The following is a 13,567-nucleotide window of genomic DNA, read 5'->3' as shown; positions in this document are numbered from 1 at the left end:
GTGGGACATTTCACGTGAGCACAACACTGAGGCGATTCGCACACTTGTCCGACTTAAGTGTCAAACAAAGACTGAAGGAAAGAGTCGGATTTAAACCGTCATATGTTGGGGGCAATGTGGATGGACCAATGGAGCTTGTACACCAGTCGCTCAAAGCGGGCGCAGCAAGCAGTGAAGAAGGTCAATGATAAGTTGGCCTTCATTATTGCCAGAGGGATTTAAATTCACAAGTGCAGATGCCTCACTGCAGTTCGACAAGGTGTCGGTGAGGCCACACCTGGAGTGCTGGGTGCAGTTGGAACCTCTCCCTGACATAGAAAGGATACAGTTGCCAGAGAGGGAGTGCAGCCAAGGGTCAGCCGGCTGACAGGCAGATTGCCCGACTGTCCTAGGGGCGAGAGAGATTGGTTCAGTAGGGACTGAATCAGCCCTGTTTCTCCAACCGAACCCTGAGTCTGCAAAGGGAAACACTTGGCCTGCCTCTGCTCGCGTTTCATTCAGCAAGCAGGCAGGCAGCAGATTCTGTCCTGTCCTTATTTCTGGCTTTGCTTTCACATTGCTGCTTTCCCTCTCCATTTCTGACATGTTGGGAATGACCATTCGTCTGTCGCCTGAGGGAGGCTTTCCACAAGAATGAGTCAAAAAGCAGCAAGAAATCACCAGTTAAACACCACTTCATTTCTGCCTCCATTTGGAGAGAAGATTCCTGGCTGGGCCACAAAAACAAAGCTCACTGCAAAGTTTCACTTCAGATTGGACATCTTGTATTGTTCACACACACACACACAGGCTTTTCACTCCAATCCTCGGATTGGAATTTCTCATCAAACAGTTTGCATGCGATGAAAACGGTCAGTTTAATAGCCCAGCGTCCTGACTGACTCACGTCCTGGCACCCTCACCTGGCAAGTTTGAAACTTCCATTTCTGCTGACTTCCAGTCGTCGCAAAGTGCTGCTGCCAATTCAAGTCAAAGTGTACAACTCGGAATGGAAATGGCCTCCAATTCAGGCTCCTGTCCACTTGGCAGCATTCGCCATTTGGCCAGGCAGGAGGCATATGAAGCAAAAGTGTGTGTGTGTGTGTGGGGGGGGGGGGGGGCAGGCGCTGCTTCCAGTGCTGCCAGCAGGTATCTTCAAGCTCATTCCAGCCACGCTTTCACTCTCCACTCGTCTCCTGTCGTTACTGACGGTCCCTCCGTCTCCCGGGGTGGGGGTCGGGCAGCGCTTCAGGCCGCCCGCCGGCTGTTTGCGTGCACCCGACCCCGACCCCCGCGCAGCTTGCGGTAGGCGGCCACCCCCAGCCAGCCGCAGGCGGCCACGGCCGCCCCCAGCGAGCCGCAGACGGCCGCCGCCACCACGGACCCCGCAGTCGACGCGGCGGGCGGTGGGCTCGATCCGCTCGATGACCTGAGGGGGGGGGGGGGGGAGAGAGGTGACAGAGAAGAGGCACGTTAGCAGGTCAAAACAGGCAACGTCATCAGTGGCTCAATACACGTTCCAGGTGTCCAAAGAGGGTCAAACCTCAGCTCGCCTTCACACTCGCTCTGTGTCTGACCCCGTGCTGTACCTGTCCTGGGAGTGTTTGATGGCGACAGTGCGGACGGAGCTTTACTCTGTATCTAACCCCGGGCTGTACCTGTCCCGGCAGTGTTTGATGGCGACAGTGCGGACGGAGCTTTACTCTGTATCTAACCCCGTGCTGTCCCTGTCCCGGCAGTGTTTGATGGCGACAGTGCGGACGGAGCTTTACTCTGTATCTAACCCCGGGCTGTACCTGTCCCGGCAGTGTTTGATGGGGACAGTGTAGAGGGAGCTTTACTCTGTATCTAACCCCGTGCTGTACCTGTCCTGGGAGTGTTTGATGGGGACAGTGTGGACGGAGCTTTACTCTGTATCTAACCCCGTGCTGTACCTGCCCCGGCAGTGTTTGATGGGGACAGTGCGGACGGAGCTTTACTCTGTACCTGATGCTGACGGTCGTACAGGTTTTGCCAGCAATCTTCAGTTGTACATTCCCCGCTCTGATCATCTTTTCCAGACGCTGTAGAAGTGACGGGACGGAATGTTGGGAACACCCGGCATATTCCCAGAGTTCGAGGCACAGTTCCAAGCTGCTGCACGTGTGTGGGTTCCGTATGTGGCACCTGAGGAGAGGGACAGGCAGAATCTTTCACCGCTCAGCTCCTCCTGATGTGCCACCCAGTGCTCTCTGCCCTTGTCGCTGTCCCGACCCTCCGCCCTGTCGCCTGGTTTACCTGTGAATCGCGGTCACGTTGGCCAGGCCGTCGGCCGCCCCTTCTGCCTCCCGTTCCTCCATCTCCGCGCACTCGGCGCTCTCCCGCACACGGATGCCCACCTGGATCCGGCCTCCAGGCTGGCCGCCCTGGCCGCCCCCTCCCGCAGGAGGAGGAGGAGGAGGAGGGGCGGCGGAGGAGGAGGAGGAGGCCGGGCCCGTCCCGGGGGCTCTCGGCGTCCGGGCCTCGGGGAGCGGCGGCCGGCCGTCGTCACGGCGGCAGAGGCGCCCGCCCGGGCAAGCGAGGACGCCTCGGAATCCCGGCACCTGGAACCCAGAAAGAGGGGGTGGGGAAACGGGGGGGGGGGGGGGGTGGTGAAGTAACCAGTTAAGTCGTGCATTAAGAGGCATCGCAATCAGTGGTCTGGCCAGAACCAGGAGCAGGAGTAGGCCACCTGGCCCCTCCATTCAAGGACATCTTTTGTGGACTCGGCTCCACTTTCCAGCCCAAACACCACAACCCTTAATCCTCCCCAAAAAGACGATCCGCCTTGATCTGAAAAACATTTCACCCAGGAGTCCCACAGATTCACAACCCTTTGGGCGAGCGGGTTCCTCCTAAACTCGCTCAGTCCTAAATCTACTTCCCCTCGTTTTGAGGCTATGCCCCCCCCCCCCCCCCCCCCCCCCAGCGGAAACAACCCTTGGTCCCCCAACTCCAAACCATCCATGTAAATCGTCAACGGGTGGCGGGGCCCAGCACGGATCCCCCCCCCCCCCCCGAGGGACGCCGCTGGCTGCTGATTGCCACGAGCAGAGAAACGCCCATCAATCCCCCACTCTTTGCTTTCTACTCGTCAACCAACCCTCCATCCGCGCTGCTCCTTTCCCCCTCGGTGCCGGGCGCCTTTACCTCAGGCCAAGTGCCGGGGATCGGCGCCGACGTGTCAAGGGTCGGCCCCCCCCACCCCGGGCCTACCTGAACGCTCTCGCCCGCCCTGCACGGCAGCCATGGCGAACCTTGAACTTGGACCTGAAACTCCTTCTCCGCCCCCGCCAAGCGATGGAGGTAGCAGCGTCCGCCCATTGGCTCCGAGGCGTCCGACGTCTGATTCTGAGGGAGGGAGGCGAGGTCAGCGCTTCAGTACCGTCACCCCCCCCCCCCCCACACAGCGAGGCCCTTTTCCTGTCTCGGTGCCCCCCCCCACCCTTGCCCAGACTCACCGCCCTGGTCAGGTTGGCCAAGAAGCATCGGCTCCGCCGCCCGTAGATCTCCCCGCTCCGGCTGGCGCCGCCGGCCCTCCTCCCCTCCTCCTCCTCCTCCTCCTCCTCCTCCCTCCAACATTCGCTCTGCCGGACGGAAAGACGGGAATCAGAACCCCAGGCCAGGCAGACAGCTGGAGGTGACCCCCCCCCACCACCCCCGGAGAAGGGTGGGCGAGTCAATTTGCAGGCGACACTCAAGTGTCGGTGGAGTGAATCTCGTGTTACAAGTCACACACAGGGAAGCTGCAGAGCTGGGCTGGGAGGTGGCAAATGGGAGTCTCAAGGGTGAGCTGATTCATTTTGGAAGGGATAACAGGAAGACAGAGTCACTGGGGCTCATCAGCTAAGATTGCGGGCGGTGCGGGTGAGCAGAGAGATCTACCGGTGTCCTCCTCGGTGTACGTGGATCCCTGAAAGTCGGCACCCAGGTTGAGAGGGTCGTGGAGAAGGCGTGACGGCGTGTTGGCTCTTTTGTTGGCACAGGGATTGAGGTCACCAGGAGAGAGAGAGGGTCAGCACTTGCTGAGAGATCCCTCACCCACACACACACTGACAATGTGAACCCAGCAGAGAGAGAGAGTCAGCACTTGCTGAGAGATCCCTCACCCACACACACACTGACAATGTGAAGCCAGGAGAGGGACGAGGCAGCACTGGCTGAGAGATCCCTCACACCCACACACACTGACAATGTGAACCCAGCAGAGAGAGAGTCAGCACTTGCTGAGAGATCCCTCACACCCACACACACTGAGCGGTGGTGGCGCTGTGAGCGCGGGCAAGTCATAAACCAGTGGCAATTGGAAAGTTGGTTTATGACTTGTCACTCGCACTTGGCGGCTGCCCTGGGCTTGAATGAGTGTGGGCGGGCTTAATATCCGCCCCCCGGGCCGATTTGACGGGCAGGCCGCCTCTGGGAGCTTCCTGGATGGGCTGGGACAGCAACCCGCTGCCCATCGCTCCCGGACCCCGCGGCAAGGGGAGCAGACCGGTTCCGAGGGTGCACCTTTCCCGGGGAGCCGGTTCAGATTCACTCCCTTCGGGAAGGTGCACCTTTCCCGGGGAGGAGGTTCAGATTCACTCCCTTAGGGAAGGCCGGGGGAGAGCGCTCTTTCCCGGGGAGCAGGTTCAGATTCACTCCCTTAGGGAAGGCCGGGGGAGAGCGCTCTTTCCCGGGGAGCCGGTTCAGATTCACTCCCTTAGGGAAGGCCGGGGGAGAGCGCTCTTTCCCGGGGAGCAGGTTCAGATTCACTCCCTTAGGGAAGGCCGGGGGAGAGCGCTCTTTCCCGGGGAGCCGGTTCAGATTCACTCCCTTAGGGAAGGTGCACCTTTCCCGGGGAGGAAGTTCAGATTCACCCCCTTGCACTCTGGCCGGGGGAGAGCGCTCTTTCCCGGGGAGCAGGTTCAGATTCACCCCCTTGCACTGTGGCCGGGGGAGAGCGCTCTTTCCCGGGGAGCAGGTTCAGATTCACCCCCTTGCACTCTGGCCGGGGGAGAGCGCTCTTTCCCGGGGAGCAGGTTCAGATTCACCCCCTTGCACTCTGGCCGGGGCAGCATCAATGTGGATGTTGCGGAATGAAAGTGTGCGAACTGGAAGTAGCAGCAAAAAGTGCCGCCTTGTGCAGGGTGAATGCAGCCTGGGTGCGGGGGCGGCGGTCAGACTGAAAGGCGGTGGGTGCCGCCGCCGCCGCTCTGTCCCGGGTCGGATTGCTGTGGGTGTGAGAGAGCCGGGGACCGGCAGACAGACAGAGAGACAGGGGAGTGCAGGGAGACAGAGAGAGAGACAGGGACAGGCTCCCTCTCTCCCTCTCTGCGGAGCCGCTTTGCAGGGGTTTTAAACGCAGCGTCTCTGCAGCTTTCGCCGCGGTTTCTCTTCTCGGAAAGTTTTGCCCGAACCCGCAGAGGAGAAAAGTTTCACTCCAAGTTGACAGGGGACGGGAGGTGTCTGGGTGGTGGGCGGGGTCTTTGGAGAGGGGTTGGGCGTGGTCTAGGGAATGGGCGTGTCCTGCGGATAGGGGCGGGATCTCGGGTGTGGGGGCGGGGTCTCTTGAGAGGGGCGTGGCCTCAGCAGAGGGGGCGGAGTCTCTTGAGAAGGGGCGGGTTCGCTCTAGGGGCGTGTCCAATTCTCTTTAGGGGCGTGGCTTATGGGTAGGGGCGTGGTCTCGGAGAAGGGGTGGGGCCTCTTTAGGGGCGTGGTCTCGGAGGAGGGGGCGTGGTCTCGGAGTGTGGGGCGTGGTCTCTAGAGAGGGGGCGGTGTCTCAGAAGAAGGGGCGTGGTCTCTAGTGTGTGGGCGTGGCTTAACCTTAGGGGCGTGGTCTCGGAGTAGGGGGCGTGGTCTCTTGAGAGGGGCGTGGTCTCTGAGGAGGGGGCGTGGTCTCTAGTGTGCGGGCGGGGCTTAAGCGTAGGGGCGTGGTCTTGGAGGGGTGGGCGGGGCTTCGTCAGGGGCGTGGTCTCCAGAGAGTGGGCGTGGTCTTGGGGGAGTGGTCTCCAAAGAGGGGGCGTGGCTCCTCTGGGGCGTGGTCTCCTGATTGGGCGGGGTTTAGCGGTAGGGGCGTGGTCTCCAGAGTGGGCGTGGCTTGGTGGTAGGGGCGTGGTCTCATTGTAGGGGCGCGGTCTCTTGAGTGGGCGGGGTTTCGGGTTAGGGGCGTGGTCTCAAAACGGGGGGCGGGGTCTCTTGAAAGGGGCGGGGTCTCTATAGGGGCGTGGCCAAGTAGCAGGGGTGTGGTCTCCAAAGAAGAGGCGTGGTCTCGGAGGAGTGGGCGGGTCTCTTGAGAGGGGGCGTGGTCTCGGAGGAGTGGGCGTGGTCTCCTGAGAGTGGGCGTGGCTTAAGGCTAGTGGGCGGGGTCTCTTGAGGGGCGTGGTCTCGGAGGAGTGGGCTGGGTCTATTTGGGGGCGTGGTCTCCAGAGTGGGCGTGGCTTAGGGACAGGGGCGTGGTCTCAGAGGAGGGGGCGGGGTCTCTTGCCAGGGGCGTGGTCTCGGAGTGGGCGGGGTCTCTTTGGGGTCGTGGTCTCCAGAGTGGGCGTGGCTTAAGCGTAGGGGCGTGGTCTCGGAGGAGGGGGCGTGGTTTCGGAGCAGGGGGCGTGGTCTCTTGAGAGGGGCGTGGTCTCCAGGGAGTGGGCGGGGCTACGCGACAGATAGGGGCGTGGTCTCTTGAAGTGGGCGTGGTCTCTCCAGGGGGCGGGGTCTCCAAAGATTGGGCGGGGTCTAGTGGCAGGGGCGTGGTCTCGGAGGAGTGGGCGGGGTCTCTTTAGGGGCGTGGCTTGGGGTAGGGGCGGGCTTTAAGGGCAAGGGCGTCGTCTCCTGAGAGTGGGCGTGTCTTAACGCTAGTGGGCGTGGTCTCGGAGTAGGGGGAGTGGCCTCTTGAGAGGGGCGTGTTCTCGGAGTAGGGGGCGTGGTCTCCTGAGTGGGCGTGGTCTCTTTCTAGGGGTGTGGACTCGTTAGGGGGCGGGGTCTCTGAGAAGGGGCGTGGTCTCCGCAGTGGGCGGGGCTTAGGACTACTGGGCGTGGTCTCGGAGGAGTGGGCGGGGTCTCCAGAGTGGGCGTGGTCTCTTGCTAGGGGGCGTGGCTCGGGGGTAGGGGCGTGGTCTAAGAATGGGGGCGTGGTCTCTGAGAAGGGGTGTGGTCTCCGGAGTGGGCGGGGCTTAGGACTAATGGGCGTGGTCTCTTGAGTGGGAGGAGTTTAGGGACAGGGGCGTGGTCTAGGAGAAGGGGCGGGGTCTCTGGAAAGGGGCGGGGATTTGTGTTAGGGGCGTGGTCTCCTGAGAGTGGGCGTGGCTTAAGGCTAGTGGGCGTGGTCTAGGAGGAATGGACGTGGTCGCCTGAGTGGGCGTGGCTTAGGCGTGGGGGCGTGGTCTCTTGAGGGTGGGCGGGGCTTAGGGATAAGGGCGTGGTCTCCAATCGGGGCGGGGTCGTTTCGGGGGGCGGGGTCTCTTGAGAAGGGGCGTGGTCTCGTGAGAGTGGGCGTGGCTTAGGGGCAGGGGCGTGGTCTCGGAGGAGGGGGCGGGGTCTCTTTAGGGGCGTGGTCTCCAGGGAGTGGGCGGGGCTTAGGACTAATGGGCGTGGTCTCTTGAGTGGGAGGAGTTTAGGGGCAGTGGCGAGGTCTAGGAGAGGGGCGTGGTCTCAGATAAGGGGCGGGGTCTCTTGGGAGGGGCGTGGTCTCGGAGAGGGGGCGGGGTCTCTTTAGGGGCGTGGTCTCCAGGGAATGGGCGGGGCTTAGGACTAATGGGCGTGGTCTCTTGAGTGGGAGGAGTTTAGGGGCAGTGGCGAGGTCTAGGAGAGGGGCGTGGTCTCAGATAAGGGGCGGGGTCTCTTGGGAGGGGCGTGGTCTCGGAGAGGGGGCGGGGTCTCTTTAGGGGCGTGCTCTCCAGGGAATGGGCGGGGCTTAGAACTAGTGGGCGGGGTCTCCAGAGTGGGCGGGGTCTCCAGAGTGGGCGTGGTCTCCGGAGTGGGCGTGGTCTCTTGAGGGGCGGGGTCTCTTGCTAGGGGCGTGTACTCGTTTGAGGGCGTGGTCTCCGAGGAGTGGGCGGGGTCTCTTTAGGGGCGTGGTCTCTTGAGTGGGCGGGGCTTAGGACTAATGGGCGTGGTCTCAGAGGAGTGGGCGGGGTCTCCAGAGTGGGCGTGGTCTCTTGCTAGGGGCGTGGTCTCTGAGAAGGGGTGTGGTCTCCGGAGTGGGCGGGGCTTAGGACTAATGGGCGTGGTCTCCAAGGAGTGGGCGTGGCTTAGGTGTGGGGGCGTGGTCTCTTGAGGGTGGGCGGGGCTTAGGGATAAGGGCGTGGTCTCAAATCAGGGGGCGTGGTCTCTTGAGAGTGGGCGTGGCTTAAGGCTAGTGGGCGTGGTCTCTTGAGGGGCGGGGTCTCTTGCTAGGGGCGTGGTCTCTTGAGGGTGGGCGGGGCTTAGGGATAAGGGCGTGGCCTCAAATCAGGGGGCGTGGTCTCTTGAGAGTGGGCGTGGCTTAAGGCTAGTGGGCGTGGTCTCTTGCTAGGGGCGTGGTCTTTTGAGTGGGCGTGGCTTGGGGTGGGGGCGGGGTCTCTTGAGAGGGGCGTGGCCTCAGCAGAGGGGGCGGGTCTCTTGAAAAGGGGCGTGGCCAGGTCTCTTTAGGGGCGTGGTCTCCAGAGTGGGCGTGGCTTAGTGGTAGGGGCGTGGTCTCGTAGGAGGGGGCGGGGTCTCTTTAGGGGGCGGGGTTTAGGGACAGGGGTGTGGTCTTGGAGGAGGGGGCGTGGTCTCTGAGTGGGCGGGGCTTCTCGACAGATAGGGGCGTGGTCTTTGGAAGTGGGCGTGGTTCTTGAAATGGGCGTGGTCTCTCCAGGGGGCGGGGTCTCCAAAGAGTGGGCGGGGCTTAGGCGCATGGGCGTGGTCTAAGAGAGTGGGCGGGGCCTCTTTAGGGGCGTGGTCTCGAGAGCGTGGTCGGGGCCTCTTCGGGGGCGTGGTCTCCAGCGTGGGCGTGGCTTAGGGGTAGGGGCGTGGTCTCGTGTGTGGGCGGGGCTTAAGCGTAGGGGCTTGGTCTCTTGGGAGGGGCGGGGCTTCGGGACAGATAGAGGCGTGGTCTTTTGAAGTGGGCGTGGTCTCCTGAAATGGGCGTGGCCTCGGAGGCGTGGGCGGGGTCTCTTTGGGGGCGTGGTCTCCATGGAGTGGGCGGGGCTTAGGACTAATGGGCGGGTTCTCCTGAGAGGGGCGGGGTCTCCAAGGAGTGGGCGTGGTCTCTTGAGTGGGCGGGGCTTAGGACTAATGGGCGTGGTCTCAGAGGAGTGGGCGGGGTCTCCTGAGAGGGGCGTGGTCTCCAAGGAGTGGGCGTGGTCTCTTGAGTGGGAGGAGTTGAGGGGCAGGGGCGTGGTCTAGGACAAGGGGCGGGGTCTCTGAAAAGGGGTGGGGCTTTGTGTTGGGGCGTGGTCTCCTGATAGTGGGCGTGGCTTAAGGCTAGTGGGCGTGGTCTAGGAGGAATGGGCGTGGCTTAGGTGTGGGGCGTGGTCTCTTGAGGGTGGGCGGGGCTTGGGAATAAGGGCGTGGTCTCCAATCTGGGGGCGGGGTCGCTTCGGGGGGCGGGGTCTCTTGAGAAGGGGCGTGGTCTCTTGAGAGGGCGTGGCTTAAGTCTAGTGGGCGTGGTCACTTGCTAGGGGCGTGGACTCGGTGGAGGGGCGGGGTCTCTGGAAAGGGGCGGGGCTTAGTGGTAGGGGCGTGGTCTCCCGAGAGTGGGCGTGGCTTAAGGCTAGTGGGCGTGGTCTAGGAGGAATGGGCGTGGTCTCCTGAGAGTGGGCGTGGCTTAAGGCTAATGGGCGGGGTCTCTTTGGGGGCGTTGTCTCCAGGGAGTGGGCGGGGCGTAGGACTAATGGGCGTGGTCTCAGAGGAGTGGGCGTGGTCTCCGGAGTGGGCGTGGCTTAAGTCTAGTGGGCGTGGTCTCTTGCTAGGGGCGTGGACTCGTTTGGGGGCGTGGTCTCGGAGGAGTGGGCGGGGTCTCTTTGGGGGCGGGGTCTCCAGGGAGTGGGCGGGGCGTAGGACTAATGGGCGTGGTCTCGGAGGAGTGGGCGGGTCTCCAGAGTGGGCGTGGTCTCGGGGGAGTGGGCGGGGTCTATTGAAATGGGCGTGGTCTGCAGGGGGCGGGGTCTCCAAAGAGGGGGCGTGGCTTTTAGGGGCGTGGTCTCCAGAGAGTGGGCGTGGCTTAGGGGTAGGGGCGTGGTCTCCAAACGGGGCGGGGTCTCTTGAAAAGGGGCGTGGTCTCTTGAGAGGGCGTGGCTTAAGTCTAGTGGGCGTGGTCACTTGCTAGGGGCGTGGACTCGGTGGAGGGGCGGTGTCCCTGGAAAGGGGCGGGGCTTTGTGTTAGGGGCGTGGTCTCCGGAGAGTGGGCGTGGCTTAAGGCTAGTGGGCGTGGTCTAGGAGGAATGGGCGTGGTCGCCTGAGAGTGGGCGTGGCTTAGGCGTGGGGGCGTGGTCTCTTGAGGGTGGGCGGGGCTTAGGGATAAGGGCGTGGTCTCCAATCAGGGGGCGGGGTCGCTTCGGGGGGCGTGGTCTCTTGAGAGGGGCGTGGTCTCGGGGGAGTGGGCGGGGTCTCTTTAGGGGAGTGGTCTCAAGAGTGGGCGTGGTTTAGGGGCAGGGGCGTGGTCTAGGAGGAGTGGTCGGGGTCTCTGGAAAGGGGTGGGGCTTTGTTAGGGGCGTGGTCTCCTGAGAGTGGGCGTGGCTTAAGGCTAGTGGGCGTGGTCTAGGAGGAATGGGCGTGGTCGCCTGAGAGTGGGCGTGGCTTAGGTGTGGGGGCGTGGTCTCTTGAGGGTGGGCGGGGCTTAGGGATAAGGACGTGGTCTCCAATCAGGGGGCGGGGTCGTTTCGGGGGGCGGGGTCTCTTGAGAAGGGGCGGGGTCTCATGAGAGTGGGCGTGGCCTAGGAGGAATGGGCGTGGTCTCCTGAGAGTGGGCGTGGTCTTGGGGGAGTGGGTGTGGTCTCCAAAGAGGGGCGGGGTCTCTTTAGGGGCGTGGTCTCTTGCGAGTGGGCGGGGCTTATGGGTAGAGGTGTGGTCTCCAGAGAAGGGGCGGGGTCTCTTTAGGGGCGTGGTCTCGTGAGTGGGCGGGGTTTAGGGGCAGGAGCGTGGTCTCGGAGGAGTGGGCGGGTCCTCTTTAGGGGCGTGGTTTCGAGAGAGTGGGCGGGGCTTAGGATGAATGGGCGTGGTCTCCAAAGAGGGGGCGGGGTTCAGTGGCAGGGGCGTGGTCTCTTGAGAGGGGAGTGGTCTCGGAGTGGGCGGGGTCTCTTTAGGGGAGTGGTCTCTTGAGTGGGCGGGGTTTAGGGTTAGGGGCGTGGTCTCCAAACGGGGGGCGGGGTCTCTTGAGAAGGGGCGTGGTCTCGGAGGTGTGGGCGGAGTCTCGGAGTAGTGGGCGGGGTCTCTTGAGAAGGGGCGTGGTCTCTGGAGTGGGAAGGGTTTAGGGGCAGGGGCGTGGTCTCGGAGGAGTGGGCGTGTCCTCTTTAGGGGCGTGGTCTCCCGGGAGTGGGCGGGGCTTAGGACTAATGGGCGTGGCCTCTTGAGTGGGAGGAGTTTAGGGGCAGGGGCGTGGTCTAGGGGAAGGGGCGGGGTCTCTGGAAAGGGGTGGGGCTTTGTGGTAGGGGCGGGGTCTCCTGAGAGTGGGCGTGGCTTAAGGCTAGTGGGCGTGGTCTAGGAGGAATGGGCGTGGTCGCCTGAGAGTGGGCGTGGCTTAGGGGCAGGGGCGTGGTCTCTTGAGGGTGGGCGGGGCTTAGGGATAAGGGCGTGGTCTCCAATCAGGGGGCGGGGTCGCTTCGGGGGCGGGGTCTCTTGAGAAGGGGCGTGGTCTCGTGAGAGTGGGCGTGGCCTAGGAGGAATGGGCGTGGTCTCCTGAGAGTGGGCGTGGCTTACGGGCAGGGGCGTGGTCTCCGAGGGGGCGGAGTCTCTTTAGGGGCGTGGTCTCCAGGGAGTGGGCGGGGCTTAGGACTAATGGGCGTGGTCTCGGAGGAGTGGGCGGGTCTCCAGAGTGGGCGTGGTCTCGGGGGAGTGGGCGGGGTCTATTGAAATGGGCGTGGTCTCCAGGGGGCGGGGTCTCCAAAGAGGGGGCGTGGTCTCTTTAGGGGAGTGGTCTCAAGAGTGGGCGTGGCTTAGGGGTAGGGGCGTGGTCTCGGACTTGGGGCGGGGTCTCTTGAGTGGGCGTGGCTTGGGGATAGGGCGTGGTCTCTGAGCAGGGGGCGGGGTCTCTTTAGGGGCGTGGTCTCCTGAGTGGGCGTGGCTTATGGGTAGGGGCGTGGTCTCGAAGGGGTGGGGTCTCTTTAGGGGCGTGGTCTCCTGAGTGGGCGGGGTTTAGCGGTAGGGGCGTGGTCGCGGAGGAATGGGCGGGGTCGCTTGAGAGGGGCGAGCTCTCTTGAGTGGGCGGGGTTTAAGGGCAAGGGCGTGGTCTAAGAGGAGTGGGCGGGGCCTCTTTAGGGGCGTGGTCTCCTGAGAGGGGCGTGACTTAAGGCTAGTGGGCGTGGTCTACGAGGAATGGGCGTGGTCGCCTGAGAGTGGGCGTGGCTTAGGTATAAGGGCGTGGTCTCCAATCAGGGGGCGGGGTCGCTTCGGGGGGCGGGGTCTCTTGAGAAGGGGCGGGGTCTCGTGAGAGTGGGCGTGGCCTAGGAGGAATGGGCGTGGTCTCCTGAGAGTGGGCGTGGTCTTGGGGGAGTGGGTGTGGTCTCCAAAGAGGGGCGGGGGTCTCTTTAGGGGCGTGGTCTCTTGCAAGTGGGCGGGGCTTATGGGTAGAGGCGTGGTCTCCAGAGAAGGGGCGGGGTCTCTTTAGGGGCGTGGTCTCGTGAGTGGGCGGGGTTTAGGGGCAGGAGCGTGGTCTCGGAGGAGTGGGCGGGTCCTCTTTAGGGGCGTGGTTTCGAGAGAGTGGGCGGGGCTTAGGATGAATGGGCGTGGTCTCCAAAGAGGGGGGCGGGGCTCAGTGGCAGGGGCATGGTCTCTTGAGAGGGGAGTGGTCTCGGAGTGGGCGGGGTCTCTTTAGGGGAGTGGTCTCTTGAGTGGGCGGGGTTTAGGGTTAGGGGCGTGGTCTCCAAACGGGGGGCGGGGTCTCTTGAGAAGGGGCGTGGTCTCGGAGGTGTGGGCGGAGTCTCGGAGTAGTGGGCGGGGTCTCTTGAGAAGGGGCGTGGTCTCTGGAGTGGGAAGGGTTTAGGGGCAGGGGCGTGGTCTCGGAGGAGTGGGCGTGTCCTCTTTAGGGGCGTGGTCTCCCGGGAGTGGGCGGGGCTTAGGACTAATGGGCGTGGCCTCTTGAGTGGGAGGAGTTTAGGGGCAGGGGCGTGGTCTAGGGGAAGGGGCGGGGTCTCTGGAAAGGGGTGGGGCTTTGTGGTAGGGGCGGGGTCTCCTGAGAGTGGGCGTGGCTTAAGGCTAGTGGGCGTGGTCTAGGAGGAATGGGCGTGGTCTCCTGAGAGTGGGCGTGGCTTAGGGGCAGGGGCGTGGTCTCGGAGGAGGGGGCGGGGTTTCTTTAGGGGCGTGGTCTCCAGGGAGTGGGCGGGGCTTAGGACTAATGGGCGGGGTCTCCAGAGTGGGCGGGGTCTCTTGCTAGGGGCGTGGCTTGGGGGTAAGGGCGTGGTCTCGGAGGAGTGGGCGGGGT

General features: G+C 63.5%; 1 long non-coding RNA gene across 4 annotated transcripts; it reads right to left on the bottom strand.

Moving 5' to 3' along the window:
• Window positions 1-658: 658 nt before the first annotated feature.
• Window positions 659-3,634, bottom strand: LOC140406360 (uncharacterized). Of its 4 annotated transcripts, none has more exons than XR_011939136.1 (5): window positions 3,459-3,634; window positions 3,214-3,348; window positions 2,257-2,561; window positions 1,966-2,145; window positions 659-1,408 (listed from the first exon to the last, which is right to left on the bottom strand). It is a non-coding gene; the product is annotated as an uncharacterized lncRNA (long non-coding RNA). The 4 variants fall into 4 exon arrangements; XR_011939138.1 differs by having other exon boundaries at window positions 3,255-3,348; XR_011939137.1 differs by lacking the exon at window positions 2,257-2,561 and having other exon boundaries at window positions 3,148-3,348; window positions 3,459-3,632.
• Between the last annotated feature and the right edge of the window lie 9,933 nt (window positions 3,635-13,567).

Source organism: Scyliorhinus torazame, unplaced genomic scaffold (assembly GCF_047496885.1).
Source record: "Scyliorhinus torazame isolate Kashiwa2021f unplaced genomic scaffold, sScyTor2.1 scaffold_504, whole genome shotgun sequence".
In the NCBI taxonomy this organism is placed as follows: domain Eukaryota; kingdom Metazoa; phylum Chordata; class Chondrichthyes; order Carcharhiniformes; family Scyliorhinidae; genus Scyliorhinus; species Scyliorhinus torazame.
Note: the sequence above shows the minus strand (reverse complement) of the source record. Positions and strands in the feature narration are given on the sequence as shown.